Here is a 19116-nt window from a genome sequence, read left to right as displayed (position 1 = left end):
CATGACCTGACTTGTACATGTTGTAAGTAGCAGGTAGCAGATAGTATAGAAAGATAGATAATATCTTTGTCACTTTTTGTTTTCTTTCAAATTTCTTTCAATTGTCATTTAAACATTGCAACCTCCCTATTTCAATCTCATCTAACATTTATCGTTGTGACAGCATGAGATACCCTGTGATGCGTTTTTATCATACGTTTAGTTTGGCTATTGTTTTTCAATTTTTCAAACTAAATATTTTGAATACATTGACGAGTTAAAAAAATACATAGAACCTGAAACATGTTTTTTTTTCTAAGTGCGTATGAAGAATGTTTCAGATGTTAATTTTTAAGAATAAAGTTGTTTGCATTGTAACTTGTTTATTGTTTGATTCGTGAGATTTCCATAAGCAAATACAATATTTCAAAATTAAGAATGGAAATGGGAAATGTGTAAAAGAGACAAAAACCCGACCAAAGAGCAGAAAACAACCCAAGGCCACCATTGGTTCTTCAACACAGCGGGAAGGCAGGCTTCAGCTGGCCCTTAGAAATAATGTTAACTAGTTAAGCGAAAAAAGACGTCACACTAAACTCCGATTTAACTATTTACACAATTTACAAAAGTGAGTTGTTACTCTCATTTAACTTATGTGCCAGTAATTTCTGTGAACATTCTACAAAACACACAATAGGTAAGTATAAGCTTTCTCATACATGTAGAAAATCTTGTAAACAAATCTTTATATCACAATTGTTGATAAAGACAGTATTTCACGGCATCCTCATCAGTTTTTGTTTATATCAGTCAAACAGTTCTTTCAAGATCTTTACAACCAACAAAAACACATTATGTTTGTCATGCAATTGATGTTAAGGTTCCATGTAAATCCTGCAATGTCAGTCTCATCCCCACTTTTACTTCTTTTTGATCAGATTGATCCTCGTTCTTATCTGCCTTATTGTTTGGTGCTGTTTTACTGCAGAGTTTGTCATTCTTTTGCTTTATGCCTTTCTTTTTCGCCTTGATTACACATCCAATTGCTTTGGCATTTTTCATGTTTTGTCCTTTTTCAGATATTTCTGGCAAGTTATGCAGTTTTGCAGATTTTTGCATTTATGCAGATTTGCCCTTTATAATATATTTTGGCATTGTATTTCATAATTCTAGTGAATCTTGGCAATGTACCTTTGAATGACTGGACATAGAAGATTCTCTCTCCAGATTGGCAGTCATTGAGAAATCCGTCTATTCTCAATCTTTCTCTGAAATAACTCGTTATAACCACGCCAATAGGCTGACTGGAAGAACTCAAAAATCTGATCGTCATCAGCCTATAGTGGAATGTTGGACACACGTACTTTGAGATATTCTTGATTCTGATTGACAGTTATTCTTGGATTTTTGTTATAGACTGTTAAAAGTTAATTTTCTTAGATATGAATATTTCAGATATCACAGGAGGAAACTAATTACAAAAATGTATGAGAAAAGATATGATTATGTATTCCCTGTTGTCAATTTTCCCTTTTAGGGACCTTACTCCCTTTCCGAAACAAAGTTTATATGAAAAGCTGACGTGCTTCATACTTAAAATGAACGCACGATCAATGTTGTTACTATCATATAACTACATCACATGTATATTTTATCAGAATCCGTGATTCTGATTGGCTGACAACAGTCGCATGGATTCCAATATCATATTTTGTTTCAGTATAAAATACAACAGATATGACTGCATGTGATTTCCGTGACATTTTCAAAACAATGCATAGATAGATAAACAAAAAAGATTGATATAACTCTTAATTTCATGGTCGTAGCATAAAATGTAATCATAGGAATTGAATGCTTCTTTTTATAATTCTAAAGAGTTCCACAAGTTTTGATCGTATGCACATTTTTGATATGAAGCGCTTCCGCGCTTCATGAAGCTCTTCATACAAAATATATATATGCTTCGGTCAACGCTTTTACACAATAATAAAATGATCAAATGAATAATTCAATTCTAAAATAATTAAACAGGAAGAAATGCTCGATTTCTATTATTACATTTATATGCTACAACTTTGAAATTACGAGTTATTTCAAGCTGTTTGTTTGTTTCCAATGAAATTCAGTGACGTTTCAATGGAAATAACGCGCAGTCTTGAACATGTTGAATGTTTTCATCCAATCAAAAGTACGAATTCTAATAAAACATACTTGTAAAGTAATAATATTGTAATAAATGCCATTAAATGTTAAGCAAGTCAAGTTGGTTTAATGTAATTCCTTTCCTTTAATTTGTCGTACTTTGATTTATATTTTTATCATGATGCAGTTTAATTATGAAACAGACATTGTCAAACCTGGCTATATAAAAAAGAATAAAAATAGACGACTTATTATTGAATGATCTTTCTTATAACGAGTAGGGTCACTTTTTTAACTCATCCATGCCTTTGTTTTCAAAAACTACATTCAAGATAGAAATTTTGCATATTTCTCAGGTACTAAGAAATGTCCTTAAAAGAAAGAGTTTTCATTTTGTACATATAATGTATTTTAAGTCACAAATATCTCTGATGCAAGTGTTTTCACAAATTATTTTTACTACAGTTGACATCTACAAGAGCTTCTTTATCGTGTTTTGACAATAGTTTGGAGGGCACTTTGGTATAATCAAACACATGTTACCCGTTCGACGTATAGCATATCAAAGATTGACATCCCTACAAAAGTCTCTCACTTAGGCATTCGCCCTCAGAGAAATTATCCTGTATTGTTGATAATTGTGGATATTCACACTTTCTACTATCTATAGCTGTATATACTCAAAGAAAAAATGAGTATCGCATATGAAAAATAACAACAACTCTAACATCAAACATGTTGAAATCTAATATTTCGCGTCATTTACACATCCACTTTCTGACATCCTTTTGAACCAAAAACCGGAAGTTAAAATCCTATATTAAGACCAATACAACTCTGTATTAACCGACTTTTCTGTATTAAACCTGTATTACCGACAAGCTCTCAGACACATTAAATCCTATGAAATGGACAATTTATTATGGTATACCAAAGTCCGTCCGTCCATCCGTATGTCAATACTTCGAACGATAACTCAAAATTGCTTCAAAGTTATTGGTGGCGTGAATCAGGTGTGGATACTAAAAAATCCAAAAAACGATCTTTTGGAGTACGTTCAATCTAAGACTCTTTCATCTTGCAATATTATTAAAACATTTGACTTTTCTACACTTTACAAAAGTATTCCCCATTCCAAACTAAAAGACAAATTGAAAGATTGGTATTGCTTTTTTTCATAAAAAATAATGGCAAACGTAGATACAAGTATCTTGTCTTAGGGAGGGATAAATCTAACATTGTAAAAAATCACTCTGATTCAAACAAAAAATTCTTTGAAACTGACAATATCAAAATGCTTGATTTCTTGATTGACAATATATTTGTTACGTTTGGAGGACGTGTTTTTCAACAAACTATCGGCATTCCCATGGAAACCAACTGTGGCCCTCTTCTTGTCGACTTGTTCCTTTATTCTTATTAGGCTGACTTCATTCAGGAACTTTTTAGAAAGAAAGAAAAGAAGTTAGCAGTATCCTTTAATTTTACTTTCCGCTATATGGATGATGTTCTCATACTAAATAATTCAAAATTTGATGACTATGTTGAAAGTATCTATCCCATCGAACTAGAGATAAAGAATACAACAGATACAGTTAATACTGCCTCATATCTTGACTTACATCTAGAAATTGACAATGAGGGTCAGTTGAAAACAAAACTTTACGACAAAAAAGATGATTCCATCTTCCCAATTGTGAATTTTCCATTTCTATGTAGCAACATTCCAGCAGCGCCAGCATACGGAGTAAATATTTCCCAATTGATACGATATTCTCGGGATTGTATTTCTTATCATGATTTTCTTGATAGAGGGTTGATGCTCACAAGGAAGCTATTAAACCAAGAGTTCCAAATGATGAAGAAGAAATCATCCCTTCGTAAATTTTACGGACGCCATCACGATTTGACCGTTAATGAATATCCGTTTCACAGATGATAGCGGATATGTTCCTTATGTCTCGAGTAATATTGCTGCTGACGGAAAGTATCTTGCGCAGCTCCTCAGTTGATACTGTCCTCGGTATATCTTCTGACCTTTTCTCAGTATATCGTAGTTAATCGTTGTGACTATAATAATCTTTTATTTCTTTTAATGCTAAATATTAACATATAGCACAAAACATTCCTTTTCACGTTAATCCGTAACGTTAGAACCATTAGAAAATTGTTCAAAAAATTTCTATCCTTCAAATGTCAACCCTAATTGCTAAATGAACAGTTGAATCACATGTCAATGAATTTAATTGCAGGTAACATCACTTTTTCATCCTGTACGGTTTCATTGTTTGCTTTAAATTATATGATAGCTAGAATATGGAATTGTTGCATTATTTGCATTTGCGACAGTCTGTGAGTGGTTGTGTGTTTAATATTCAAATTAACTTGTGGCAAATTGTGTTGTATGACAGAAATGTATATATTGTCATATATATATCGGTATATATTGAGAATTAAACACAACAGAGTTTTCTTTTAAATGCAAGAACCTATAATTTAATTAAAGCTGTGTTGATTGATGAAGTAAAAAAATCACATGTATTTCCGCCATGGACAAATGAAATATATGCGTTTTCCACTGACCTACCGACCCTATTCTTTGTGCATACCTATAGTTTGTTTTTTGCTACTTTGTTAACAATATCACAACTAAAGACAAGATGTGTCCCTTGTATAACTAGGTCTAAAAAAAGTAACATAGCAAAAATACCGAGCTCCGATGAAATTCAAAACGGAAAGTCCCTATTCAAACGGCAAAACCAAAAGTTCAAACACATCAAACGGATGGACAACAACTGTCATATTTCTGACTTATACTGACATTATCTTATGTAGAAAATTGTGGATTAAACCTGGTTTTATAGCTAGCCAAACCTCTCACTTGTATGACAGTCGCATAAAATTCCATTATATTGACAACGATGTGTGATCAAAACAAACAGACATTATAGGTAAAAATGTCAAAATAGGGGTACAACAGTCAACGTTGTGTTATAATTTTAATCACTACTAGTATAAAAACAAACAAATATGTAACAAAGAAATTCAAAAAGGCATATAGACAAAGCACATAAGCAAAAAAGAAAGACAAGAATACGAAAATTTACCATAGCACAATAACACAATGACGGGATGTATAAGTACCGAGCCACGTCAAATTGATATCACCATAAATAGACTAAACAGTAAATGTAATATTCAAAAAGACAAATAAAAAAGAATAAAATAACACGTTATTAAGATGATAAACAACGTCAGTACCCAGAATCTATACTTCATGACCATCATGTATTATTTGTGAAGTTGATACGGAATATTTATCAACAAGGTCTTGGTACATTCCGATGAATATTTAAGAAAAAGGACGAGACGTTCTTTTACATACCCCTGGTTCATCAACTTTCTGCGCAGGCACTGGTGACGTTTTACAAAGTCTGAGTAGCAGCTGAAAACTCTTGAATACCGAATAATTTGGGAAATGTATATCCCATATGCAGGTGAAGTTGGTATATTGCTACTAAGGTGGGGGAAATTGATCATTTCAAAATTAAAATCGTCTCGTTTGTCATAGATTCTGGTACAGAGATGAGCGTGTATGTCAAATTCGAGGTATAAGTCTAAAAATGAGGCGGAGAGAGCCGTGTCTGTTAGTTCTTTATTTTCTTGTTCTTGGGGATATACTAATTGAACCCAATCAGAAAAGTTTTGATTGTTAATGGAAAGAACATCATCAATATATCTGAATGTGAAATTAAATGACCTGGCTTCTTTGATCTTCTTGTTTTTGACAAGTGTCTGAAAGAACTCCGACTCGTACGAAAATGAGAAGAGGTCGGCAAGGAGAAGCGCACAGTTCGTTTCCATAGGAATGCCGACATTTTGTTGAAGTCTACCTCCAAATTCAACTCAAAGTGAATTATTGAGTGTTTACCAATATGAAAAACTGGAACATATACTAGATTTTCCATAAAATATATGGGTGGTAACTTTAGGTAAAAGACGCTGCTGGGATTTTAACACCCCCGCCCCATTCATATTTATATTGATACAGGGATAGAAAATCTTATTCATTTTAAATTTATGCATGAAATTGTTCACCCAATTATATATGGGTCATTTTCAAAAAATGTCGAATTTAAAATTTTGAAATTGATTTAAAGTTACATATTCAAACATCCCTCGTCAGAAGCATATCAAAACAAACAGTACTAATAGAACACCATATAAAAAGATGCAATCTTGATAATGTCATACAAGAATATATTGAAACATTTTTGGATAGGTGATGCAATATTTTGTCTCTCCTGTTACCATGTTCAAAAGAAATTTCGGGTTATTTAGAAAAGGTTTCGATAAAATTTTAAGCTTGTTTTTCGTAGCCAATAAGATGGTTTTCAAGAGTAAAAACTTCTATATATATTCATTCTTTGAATAATAGATTATTTGCCAATTTTCCATGTTGTACTGAAAAATGCATATAAAAATTGGTTTTCAAAGGTTATAAAAATAACCACCAGTTATGCAAGTCTAAGGTAGCAATTCATAATGTTCAGCTTTTTTCTCTCTTTCAAATAAATCCAACATCAAGTAAATCCCTCGCACGTTGGTTTACTTTTGTCTTTATTTTATTGGTAACAGGAACGTAAATTAATGATATTTCACTATATTAAGTTCTATCCTGTTACCGTTTTGTCTATCTTGTTACCGATAGCAGTATTGCACATGCAAATGCTAAATTGCGAAGATTAAGACGTTATAACCTTTAGATAAGTTCAACGAAACATTTCATTATGTGTGCAACTATATGTTATTATAAACTTTTTAAAGGCGTTTCTGTCTATTATTGTCTATCCTGTTAATGTAACTATAGCAACCATAGTAACAGGATAGACATAACAGGATAGACCAATTTCTCCATTTTTGAATGCTGTTGTGAAATAACTACTCCCTCTGATGAAGTGATAATGTTTTTTTCACTAAATGTCTTGAAATTTCTTTTCTCTACACTGTTATACAAGAAACGTGCTGTGTTAAATGTTTAGGTTACTTTGCGCTTTTGAAATCAACACTGATCAGTTTAATATTCATAGGGAGAAAAATTTAACGGCTGATTTAAGTAGCGGTAACAGGATGGACATGAACTTCATGTACGCTGATTGAATTTAGTTTGTAGAAAAAATGTTACATATAATAATAAAGAAGCTACGATTTTTCGTTAAAGTTATTATTTACGTTCTACAAAAAGTCCCATTTGCAGATATCAAGGAGATCAGAAAATAGGAAAAAATCATTTGAAATGTGTTACTCGGACACTGTACGCACATAAATTACGCCAAAATCGGATTTAAAAGAGGGACGAAAGATACCAGAGGGACAGTCAAACTCATAGATCGAAAACAAACTGACAACGCCATGGCCAAAAATAAAAAGACAAACAGACAAATAATAGTACAGATGACACAACATAGAAAACTAAAGACTAAGCAACACGAACCCCACCAAAAACTGGGGGTGATCTCAGGTGCTCCGGAAGGGTAAGCAGATCCTGCTCCACATGTGGCACCCGTCGTGTTGCTTATGTTATTACAAATCCGGTAAATAGTCTAATTCGGTAAGTCACATTCGTGAAAAGGGAAGGGTATTGTAGTTACGACATAAGGAACATATCCGATATCATCTGTGAAACGGTTATTCCATAACGGTCAACCAACTCGTGATGGCGTCCGTAAAATTTACGAAGGGATGATTTCAACTTCACCATTTGGAACTCTTGGTTTAATAGCTTCCTTGTGAGCAGCAATCCTCTATCAAGGAAATCATGATAGGAAACACAAGCCCGGGAATATTGTATCAATTGGGAGATATATACTCCGTCTGCAGGCGCTGCTGAAATGTTGCTACATAGAAATGGAAAGTTCACAATTGGGAAGCTGAAATCATCTCTTTTGTCGTAAAGTTTTGTTTTCAACCGACCCTCATTGTCAATTTCTAGATGTAAGTCAAGATATTAGGCAGCCTTAACTGTATATGTAGTATCCTTTATCTCTAGTGCGATGGGATAGAGTTCAACATAGTCACCAAATTTTGTATTATTAAGTGAGAGAACATCATCTATATAGCGGAACGTAGAGTTAAATGATGTTGCTTACTTCTTATCTTTCTTCCTAAGAAGTTCCTGTATGAAGTCAGCCTCATAATAATAAAGAAACAAGTCGGCAAGAAGAGGGGCACAATTGGTTCCAATTAGAATTCCGACAGTATGTTGAAAAACACGCCCTCCAAACGTAACAAATATGTTGTCAATCAAGGAATCAAGCATCTTGATAATGTCAGTTTCAGAGAATTTTTTGTTTGAATCAGAGTGATTTTTACAAAGTAAGATTTATCCCTCCCCAAGACAAGATACTTGTATCTACGTTCGCCATTCTTTTTAATGAAACAAATTAATACCAACTCTTTCAATTTGTCTTTTAGTTTGGAATGGGGAATACTTTTGTAAAGTGTGGAAAAGTCAAATGTTTTAATACTTTGGCAAGATGAAAGAGTCTTAGATTGTATGTACTCTAAAAGACCTTTGGAATTTTTTAGTATCCAAATCTGATTCACGCCACCTCTAGAATAGGCAGTTTCACAATAACTTTGGAACCCGGCTTTGATTGCTGATAAAGTAGATGTTAATAATTTAGAAAGAGGTTTCGTGGAGCACTTGGAAGACCCAGCAATATACTGTTGTTTGTAAGGACACTTGTGTAGTTTAGGTATCCAATACAGTGATGGAAGATCCAGTTCTTCATCTTTGGTTGAAATTCCAAAGGAACATAGAACAGACCTTTGATTATCCAGGTTTCCTCTTTGGTAAGTGTCGTGAGGGGTTATTTTAATCTTATCAAAATAGATCGAAGTCGTGTTTATTATTAATGTTCCGACTCATAAATCCTACAACTGCATTTTCCATTAGAAATAAAAATTTTAGCATGGGTGTACTGAAAATTCGACATTTTTTTAAAATGACCCATATTTCCACACATGCAGAAACATTGGTACCGTTTATGTTATGCAGCAGAGGATACTAATATTTAAAAAGTTATTATAGAAAAATGTGTAGAAGATATTTTGAAGAAACGGATGTTTTGTACAAATTATAAACGATATTGTCAATTAGAAGACAAAAATACACGATTCGCATGCACAATACAAGGAACGAGGGAGTTGAATCATGATGACATCTCAGAATATGAGACTTACATTTACTGAAAAAAATACTGTCGATCTGAAACACAAAAGGGGGGGGGGGGGTGGGGGGGGGGGGGGGGGGGGTCGTGTCGAAATGGGTATTTTTTTTAAGCTGTCACTTAATAAAGGATTTGATCGTAAATTACCAATTGAAATATATGTGTTGTGAGATATCAATCAGATACATGTAACATATATCAAATGAAACTGGTAATAAAATGTGTTAAAAGAACACATCTGTAAATCATAAAGTTTCAAGTTTTGTGCAGAATCACTGTAGGTTATAAGGTTATTGCTTTCATTATGAAAATATACCGGCAGACAAATCGGCAGTTATCGATTTGAATGAAGAAAACTGCTTTATTTTCAACAAAATGAGCTCTAACGTCAGCTATAACCAAACGAAACTAAGTAGTGTAATACCTTAAAAACAGTAGGATACCGGTGTTCAATAGTCATAAATCGATTAAGCGAAAACAAATTTGGGTCACAAACCAAAACCGAGGGAAACACATAAACTATAAGAGGAAAACAACGGAACAAAAGAAACACTGAACTGCTACAAAAACAAAGGCCAACAAACATAGAAACATACTATTTGATAACAACTGCCATATTCCTGACTTGGTACAAATATGTATTCTAGATTTTCCAATAAAATATATAGTTTTTCTGATTTTACCGGTTATATATGCATATTAGGCCGACTTTTACAACAACAAAAAACACTTAAGATCTTATGCTCAGAAACCACTTGGCCAATTGAAACCAAAGGTTGAATGGATGATCCTCAATGTTTCTATTCTAAAAGTAAACCAGATAGCCTCGCCTTCTATCAACATGATCAAAGATTGCCGCCATTACTAAAAACAAATATTTCTTTAAAATTGCTAAATCAGCTTTGTTTTTCAGTAAATGGGCTCGAATTTGGATTGTAGCCTCATAAAAAAGAAATGTTAGACAATCAGAAGTGACGTTTTGGATTTCAGTGAACCCGAAAACTAGCAAAGTATTAATTTAGGGATTTCGTTACCACACATTACAGAAAACCTTAACTTACTTCTTTTATGAATACAAAGATTTATTTTGAAGTTTGTTGTACCTGTAAAAAACTTATTCTAAACGGGATAGCACATCCTAATTTATGCGGAGGTGTTGTTTACCGAGTCTGAAAATTTAGATACGATCAGGGTCAACAATCGAACCTTTAAATAAATTTATTCTAAAGTTATCAAATTAACACTGTAATTAGATATTTGAATATTGTTTTTATTGGTATAAATACTGGTTTTGTAATCAGAATATTAAAATCTAATTATTATTGTTATATTTATGCACATTTATGTCTCTACAATATGTCGATGTGTGTATCTTTTCATTGCATAATGTCATTTTTTTCTCTGACTTTAACGACTTCTTTACACTCAATCCATTGGATTGTGGATTTGTACTGATAGATATTATAGTCTTAGATGCATGTTTATTTTATTAGTTGTTAAAAGCTTATAAATAGCGTGTAGTAACTGCTAGTACTCACAGATCTGCTCTTTTTTTTTAGGGGATGTATAAATACTCTATCACATCCGGTCTGTTGTTTGTTAGTTGTTGTTCTGCTTTGTATTGATCTGATGAGTTAAGCCATTTTCAACTGATTTTTATAGTTTGTTCTTATGTTGTACTATTACTGTCAGGTTAGGGGAGGGTTTAGCGCCAGCAAACTAGTTTACCTCGCCAGGGCAGGAGTCTGTATATCATATCTGTGTTTCGCTTATTGCTTTGTACATAAAACAGGCCGTCAGTTTTCTCGTTTGATTTGTTTTACATTTATCATTTCGGGACCATTTATAGCTGACAATGAGGTATGAGTTTTGCTCATTGTTCAAGGCCATACATAACCTATAATTTTTAAATTATTATTTACCTTCTGATATTATAACAATATTATAGTTTGTATATATGGTACACATGTTTATTTTCGGCACCTTTAACATGTAGTTAAAATCGCTGATTTTGATATAGCATGGATTCGCGGAACCCTAAAAATTGTTCTAATTATCCTAATTGTTGGTGGAAAAAAAGTAGGATATTGATAGATAATAGTAGGTATATGCTATCTGGATTGGTTTCATGTTTCACTTGGTGTAATTTATTGCCAGTGATGCTAATTTTATTCAAGCTAACCAATTTTCTCCAAGAAAATGTTAACTCAATGATTACAGTAACAATAGCAAGGCTTTTCTTATGTAGCCTTAAACGTTCAAAATGATATTGTGGTGACTGAAGTTGAATGAAACAATGGGTTTCCTTTCAAGGTCAACAAAAGGTCTTTACAATTTGTTTTTTCTAAAGAACATATAGAGATGAAGCCCGCCTCCGGGTGCGGGATTTTCTCGCTGTGTTGAAGACCCATTGGTGGCCTTCGGCTGTTTTCTGCTCTTTGGTCGGGTTATTGTCTCTTTCCTTTCTCAATGTTATTTTATAATGTATATGCAAACTGTATGTCAATGGAATAACAACTGGAAAATTGACAAACGACATGATCGGGTAATTGTCATTTATATCCTTTTCTAGATTCACATGGAGACATTTTTCTATATGTAAAGATTAGGTTTGTTTTGGCATTGTTTGTCTGTAGTACAAAAGAGGACACCAGTAATGATAAAAAAACAAATGAAAAATGACGATGGTGGCTCTGTTATTATACTGGATATGCTAGAAATGTAATGAAGTGCGTGTGCTGTTGAGAACGTCTTGTGCTAAATACTAATGAATTAAACCATTGCCATGCCTTCTTTTTACGCTATGAGTTGTTTTTCAAATAAAAGGCACCGTCAGCTGTTAAGTTTCACTTATAATTTTTCCTTTGTTTCGTTATATAAAAAAGTAATTGTTATATTTTTCTAATTATTGAATGAAGTTAATGTATTTTTTTAATAGTGTACGTGGATCTGTGGGATTTCTATATACAGCATTTGTAAAGCATTATAGACTATAAAATAAGAGAAAGGATGTGGAGTATCAATTCATTACACAAAATTAGTATATGCACAGCAAAAAAACAAAAAGCAAAGAAATAGCGCTTTTATGGCTGTGCTTCATCGTAAGTTGACATATAGATGCATTTTGGGTAAGTAACCATGGGTTGCTCTCATAACTGACGTCTTCACCGCATCTTATTTTATGCAAAGTATGAGAAATAAAGGAACTAGAAAACCGTTTGCAAATAGCATCATCTCGTAGAATATTTCGTTTTGATATAATTTTTAAATGAAATCTATCGGAATTTAAATTCTTTTTGGTGGCTGTAAATTGCCGTAACTAGTACATGCAAAGACATAAAGGTTACAGTTTTCATGTCTGCGCAACATTGTCCTACTTAATAATTCCCTCTGAAAAAATATATCATTTCTTAAAGCAGAATCAATGATGAATTCATAACGTCATTATCGAAATCCATTAAAATCTTGAAACTTATAAAGGATACTTTCTTTGCTGCTAACACTATTTATTACAACACTAACAATCAATCAAAATTAAGATACTGTACAATAAAAACAAATATGACAAAAACACCGAACTCCAAGCCAAATTTAAAACGGGGTAGTTTATGAAAACTGACAAAATTAAGCGCTGTCAATCAACGGAACAAGTGAAAAACAATTATACATTGACTTTTTTTATTCTCTTGAAAGATTTTTTTTGTCAACTATGCAGTGGATACAGCTAGGCATTATGTTAGACAAAAATGTTTTAGAATTGATATATCTAATTATGTCGTGGGGTAATGTATTATTTTAATAACGTACACATATTTCATAGAATGGCTATATTCTGTTTTGGTAGTCTATCATTATAGTTATATCATCCTTCTGTACCTTAATATATATGCAGAACATTAATCGAGATTTTATTGTTATACAATATTCTTTGAAACCTCACAAAAAATATTTTCGAATTGAGTAATTTACACATTATAGGTTTTAATGGATTTCAATATACCAGGTTTATAATATATAGATAGCATTAGGTACATTATTTCTGTTTCTTTTCTTTTCTATTTTAATAACGTACACATATTTAATAGAATGGCTATATTCTGTTTTGGTAGTCTATCATTATAGTTATATCATCCTTCTGTACCTAAATATATATGCAGAACATTAATCGAGATTTTATTGTTATACAATATTCTTTGAAACCTCACAACTGTCCACCATGACTGCTGATTATCAACGTATTCAATTGCCCTTGATGGAGATAGGTCAGATTGGTCAAATGGGTATTTTATCTGCGCCCATTCAGACAGTCTTGATAATCAGCAGTCATGGTGGGCAGTTGTGAGGTTTCAAAGAATATTGTATAACAATAAAATCTCGATTAATGTTCTGCATATATATTTAGGTACAGAAGGATGATATAACTATAATGATAGACTACCAAAACAGAATATAGCCATTCTATTAAATATGTGTACGTTATTAAAATAGAAAAGAAAAGAAACAGAAATAATGTACCTTAAGTGAATGTCCATACTTTTTAAGAGCAAGATTGGTTTTTAACGCTTTGCAACTTTGAATTTTATTTGGTCGTCTCTGATGAAACGCCAGTGTGCCGTACTTTACTATACAATTGGTATCTCTGGTGAGTTTTGCTTGTTAAATTCTTCGTTAAATTTTCTTAGCAGACATTGATGTTTCAAGGTTTATCCTAATAACTTATAATATCAAGGTACAAGTAGAATGATGAATTCATAATTATCTGTCTAGCGCTGGATGTGGTGTAAGACAAAAAGTAAAATAACAAAAATACCGATCACCAAGGAGAATTCAAAACGGAAAGACCTTTATCAAATGGTAAATTCAAAGTTAAAACGATGTGAAACAGTTGTCATATTCCTGACTTGGTAAAGGCATTTAATGCAGTTCTAAAATAATTCGAATGGATATATACGAAAAAGGAAAATATATTTCCAACGGACCAAGATCTCAGAATTCAAGTTTAAAAAGTATGTATTGAAGGATTGAAATCTGCAGTGAATGTCCTTTTTAAAAGCAAATTAAAGACCTCAATTACAGAATGATTATCTTAGTTTGAAACACCGCGGTTTTTCTTCTCCCAGGCGTACATAGAGTTTTTGGCACACACTGTTGCAAGATTGGTTTTTAACGCTTTTCAACTTTGAATTTGATTTGGTCTTCCCTGATGAAACGCCAGTGTGCCTTACTTTACTATACAATTGGTATCTCTGGTGAGTTTTGCCTGTTCTGATAACATTCTGTTCAACATATTATTCAATTAGCATATACTATTAAGAGTTCTTGATTTGGTTGGTCAATATTAATAATAATTAAATATATATATTCGTATAATATTTATGTACAATTTTTTTGTTTAAGCTTTTACGGATGCAAACATTGCGTTAAAGAAACCCACAAAGCTTTCTTCTATATTTGAGCAATATAACTCTACATATGCCCTTGATGGAGATAGGTCAGATAGGTCAAATGGATATTTTATCTGCGCGCATTCAGACAGTCTTCATAATCAGCAGTCATGGTGGGCAGTCGACCTTCTGAATGTTTATGTCATTAATGATATATATATTTTTGGACGTACAGACTGTTGCAGTAAGTGTTAATCTGTTCTCAGTTTTACTATTTTATACAAATAAAACTCGTTATATTAATATTACAAGTGCCTGTCTGTATCTGGTTGAAGTTGTAAATACGTGTAAAGCATAAGTAAAACCTCCGAAATCAGATAAAATCTTTAGATTGTATGCTTATAAATTTACAATGAGAGATTCATAAGTGCCAATAACTGTTCGCTCATTGAGCGTAATTGGATTTTCAGAATTTTGGTATTTATACTAACATTGCATCCTCTCCCCAATAATAATGAAACATGATATTTTGAAGTCAGACACATCTGAGAATGATCTTTTCATAAGTAGTACATTCCAAGGTAGGAGAGCTGGTTTCAAGGCGGGAACATTTTAAAAGTAACGTCTGCCTAAATACACTTTCTCAATAAATATAACTGATAGTAAATTTCTACCAGTAGTGTTGACTTCAAATGTTTGAATAACGATATGCCCCATATATATAATTTAGCAATTTAGGAGGGGGCCATGTATAATACGAAAATTATTTGTATATTTTAGGGAAAAAACGTAAACAAAGAGGAACGAAAGATAGCAAAGGGACATTCAAACCCATAAGTCGAAAAATAATCAAATCTAAATAAGACAAAACCATGGCAAAAAAAAACCGAAAGACAAACAGTATACACAAACAGTATACACAGACAGTATACACAGACAGTATACACAAACAGTATACACAGACAGTATACACAAACAGTATACACAGACAGTATACACAGACAGTATACACAAACAGTATACACAAACAGTATACACAGACAGTATACACAAACAGTATACACAAACAGTATACACAGACAGTATACACAGACAGTATACACAGACAGTATACACAAACAGTATACACAAACAGTATACACAAACAGTATACACAAACAGTATACACAGACAGTATACACAAACAGTATACACAAACAGTATACACAAACAGTATACACAAACAGTATACACAGACAGTATACACAAACAGTATACACAAACATCATAGAAAACTAAAGACTGAGCAACTGTACTTATGTACACAGCTAGCCTCAATTAAAACTTATTTCGCATTATTTAACAAATAAGATATTATAAAATAAAATATGCAGGGTATTAATGAAAACAATAATATAAAAAGCATAGGATATATTGTAAAAAAATAGATTTCAGGAAAATTCCAGTCGACATCGTTTTTCCCACCCACTCCAAAAATTAAAAAAAAGAAATATACGCCTCCAGCATATTTCCGTGTTTAAGACCCGCGTTCATTGTAGCATAGCATGCAAAGTGATAGTAACTGTATGTATATCTACGCAAGGTGTCTAAAATCATTTGATCAATTTGAATAAAAAATACAAGCATAGATACTTATACGTATATGTCCTTTTTCACAAGTTTTAAACTCGTATTTTATGTTATTTGTATAATTTGTTTATGCGTTTTAGTTTCTTTTTGAATTTATCGAAAAATACATGATGTTTGTAAGGGAAAGACAATTCAAAATATTGCTTGCTTGATAAATAATATTACTGTACTATACTAGTCTTTTATTGAATTGTAATAGTTTAAACAATATTGTCTCAACTCTTTACCTGTGCATTTGATACATACTGTATAATGTTCAATATTCCGTTTAAGTTTTTGATAAAGTATTACATGCTAAACATTAAACATACTAATGTTGGATGTTTTACCTTTATTTTATCTGCGTTAATCATAAGTCGAAAAAAGACCATGAAATGAAGGTAAATTATAACATGAACAGTACAAACTTTTGGCACCAGAATCGCATTTCGACAACTTTAGTATCTTCAGTGATGCCTATATGGCGGATAAAACCAAAAACAACCAACAGTTAAACCACACCAAGACAAGGAATCAGAGCTATGCACAAGGACAGTACATCAAATCAAACAAAATCCGTATTGCCGGGCCAGGTATACCTTAAGGACTAACAGTCCAACAGCATAGGTATCGACACGGAGGTAGTTATAACATTAATGGGACCAATTAAACTGCACCAGATGCGTATTCCGACAACTAATGTCTCATCAGTGATGCTCGAGGCAAAACCTTTTGAAATTCCAAAAACTCACCGAAAGTTTGAATTCTGCTAAAACAAAACACAAAACAATAGAAGTAAGGCAAAATCCTTTTATAAGAAAACTTCACCGAAAACTGGAAATTGATAAAGACGACCCACATACGTACCTGCTTATGTGAATATTTGGCTAGCGTTGAAGCAATCATATCGTAGTATTTCAATTTCAATTAAATACTGAATTCTAATATTTTATCCTCAGTTGACTTTCTCACTAACTTTGATGTTGAAGTTATTTTGCCAACATGTACATGTAATCATTGGAATGATTTAGAGGAAGGAGATACAATTAATTGTCACTACCAGGCAATAGGAAGTCAGAGAATCACGGTTACATGCCCTCCTAACACTAAAGGAAGGTATGTCAGGATTAAACGCCGGGATACGGCATACTTAGTCATTTGTGAAGTAGAAATGTATGGAAATCCAGTAAACAGCCTCCATGAATCAGGTATAACCATTGACTTAATTCATAGTTAAACCTTTTTTTTTTGGATAGGTGGAAGAATGTCATCTACTTTAAGCATGCACCTTGATGAGTATGTCCAATGACAAGTCTAAGTAAAAAGTCCAAGTAAGGTCAAACGAGTTTATGTAATTGAACAATCTTTCAACCAATTGAGCAAAAGATGTTAAGTTAGATGAAAAATAGTAAAATAATAAAAAACTCCAAGGACAAATCAAAACGGAAAGTCCCTTATCAAATGGCAAAATTAAACACATCAAACGAATGGATAACAACTGTCATATTCCTGACTTGGTACAGGCATTTTCTTATGTAGAAAATGGTGGATTAAACCTGGTTTTATAGCTAGCTAAACCTCTCACTTGTATGACAGTCGTATAACATTGCATTATATTGACAACAATGTGTGAACAAAACAAACAGACATAATTGGTAAAAAGGGCAAAACTAGTGGTACAGCAGTCAACATTGTGTTATATTCTAAATTACTATAAAAACAAACAAATATATCAACAATGAAAAACGAAAATGCATATAGACAAAGCACATAAGCAAAAACGACAAGAATAGAAACATTGACTATAGAACAATAACACAATGACGGGATGTTTAAGTACCGAGCCACATCAAATGGATATTACCAAAAATATACTAAACAGTAAAAGAAAAAATTTACAAAGACAAATAAACAATATTATAACACATTCTTAAGATGACAAACAACGTCAGTACCTAGAATCTAAGATTCAAGACCATCGTGTATTATTTGTGAAGTTGATACTGAATGTATATCAACAAGGTCTTGGTATCTTCCGATGAACTTTTTTTGAAAAAAGACGAGACGTTCTTTGACATACCCCTGGTTCATCAACTTTCTGCTTAGACATTGATGAATTTTTACAAAGTCTGAGTACAAGCTGCAAGATTTTGAATACCGAATGAGTTGGGAAATATATATCCCATTGCAGGTAAAGTTAGTATATTGCAACTAAAATGTGGAAAATTGATGATTTCAAAATTAAAATCGTCTCGTTTGTCATAGATTCTGGTACTAAGATGACCGCTTATGTCAAATTCGAGGTATAAGTCTAAATATTAGGCAGATGAAGCCGTGTCTGTTGTTTATTTAATATCTAGTTCTGGAGGATATATTAATGAAACGCAATCAGAAAAGCTTAGATTGTTAATGGAAAGAACATCGTCAATATATCTGAATGCGAAATGAAATGATCTGGCTTCTTTGATCTTCTTGTTTCTGTCAAGTGTCTAAAGGAACTCCGACTCATATGAAAATAAGAAGAGGTAGGCAAAGGGAGGCGCACAGTTCGTTCCCATAGGAATGCCGACATTTTGTTGAAAAAGTCTATCTCTAACTTTGACAAATATGTTGTCAATAAGAAACTCAAGCTTACTGATCACTTGTTCCTCTGTGTAGCATGTTTTGCATTTTTGTTCACTATTAATAAAATATGCCGTAGGGTATCCCAAAGTAATAAATTCATAGCGTATGCTACCATTGTCATGTTGAAAAGCATTGTGGATTAT

This window comes from Mytilus californianus, unplaced genomic scaffold (genome assembly GCF_021869535.1).
Source record: "Mytilus californianus isolate M0D057914Y unplaced genomic scaffold, xbMytCali1.0.p SCAF_5, whole genome shotgun sequence".
NCBI lineage: Eukaryota > Metazoa > Mollusca > Bivalvia > Mytilida > Mytilidae > Mytilus > Mytilus californianus.
This window is presented reverse-complemented; position numbering follows the sequence as displayed.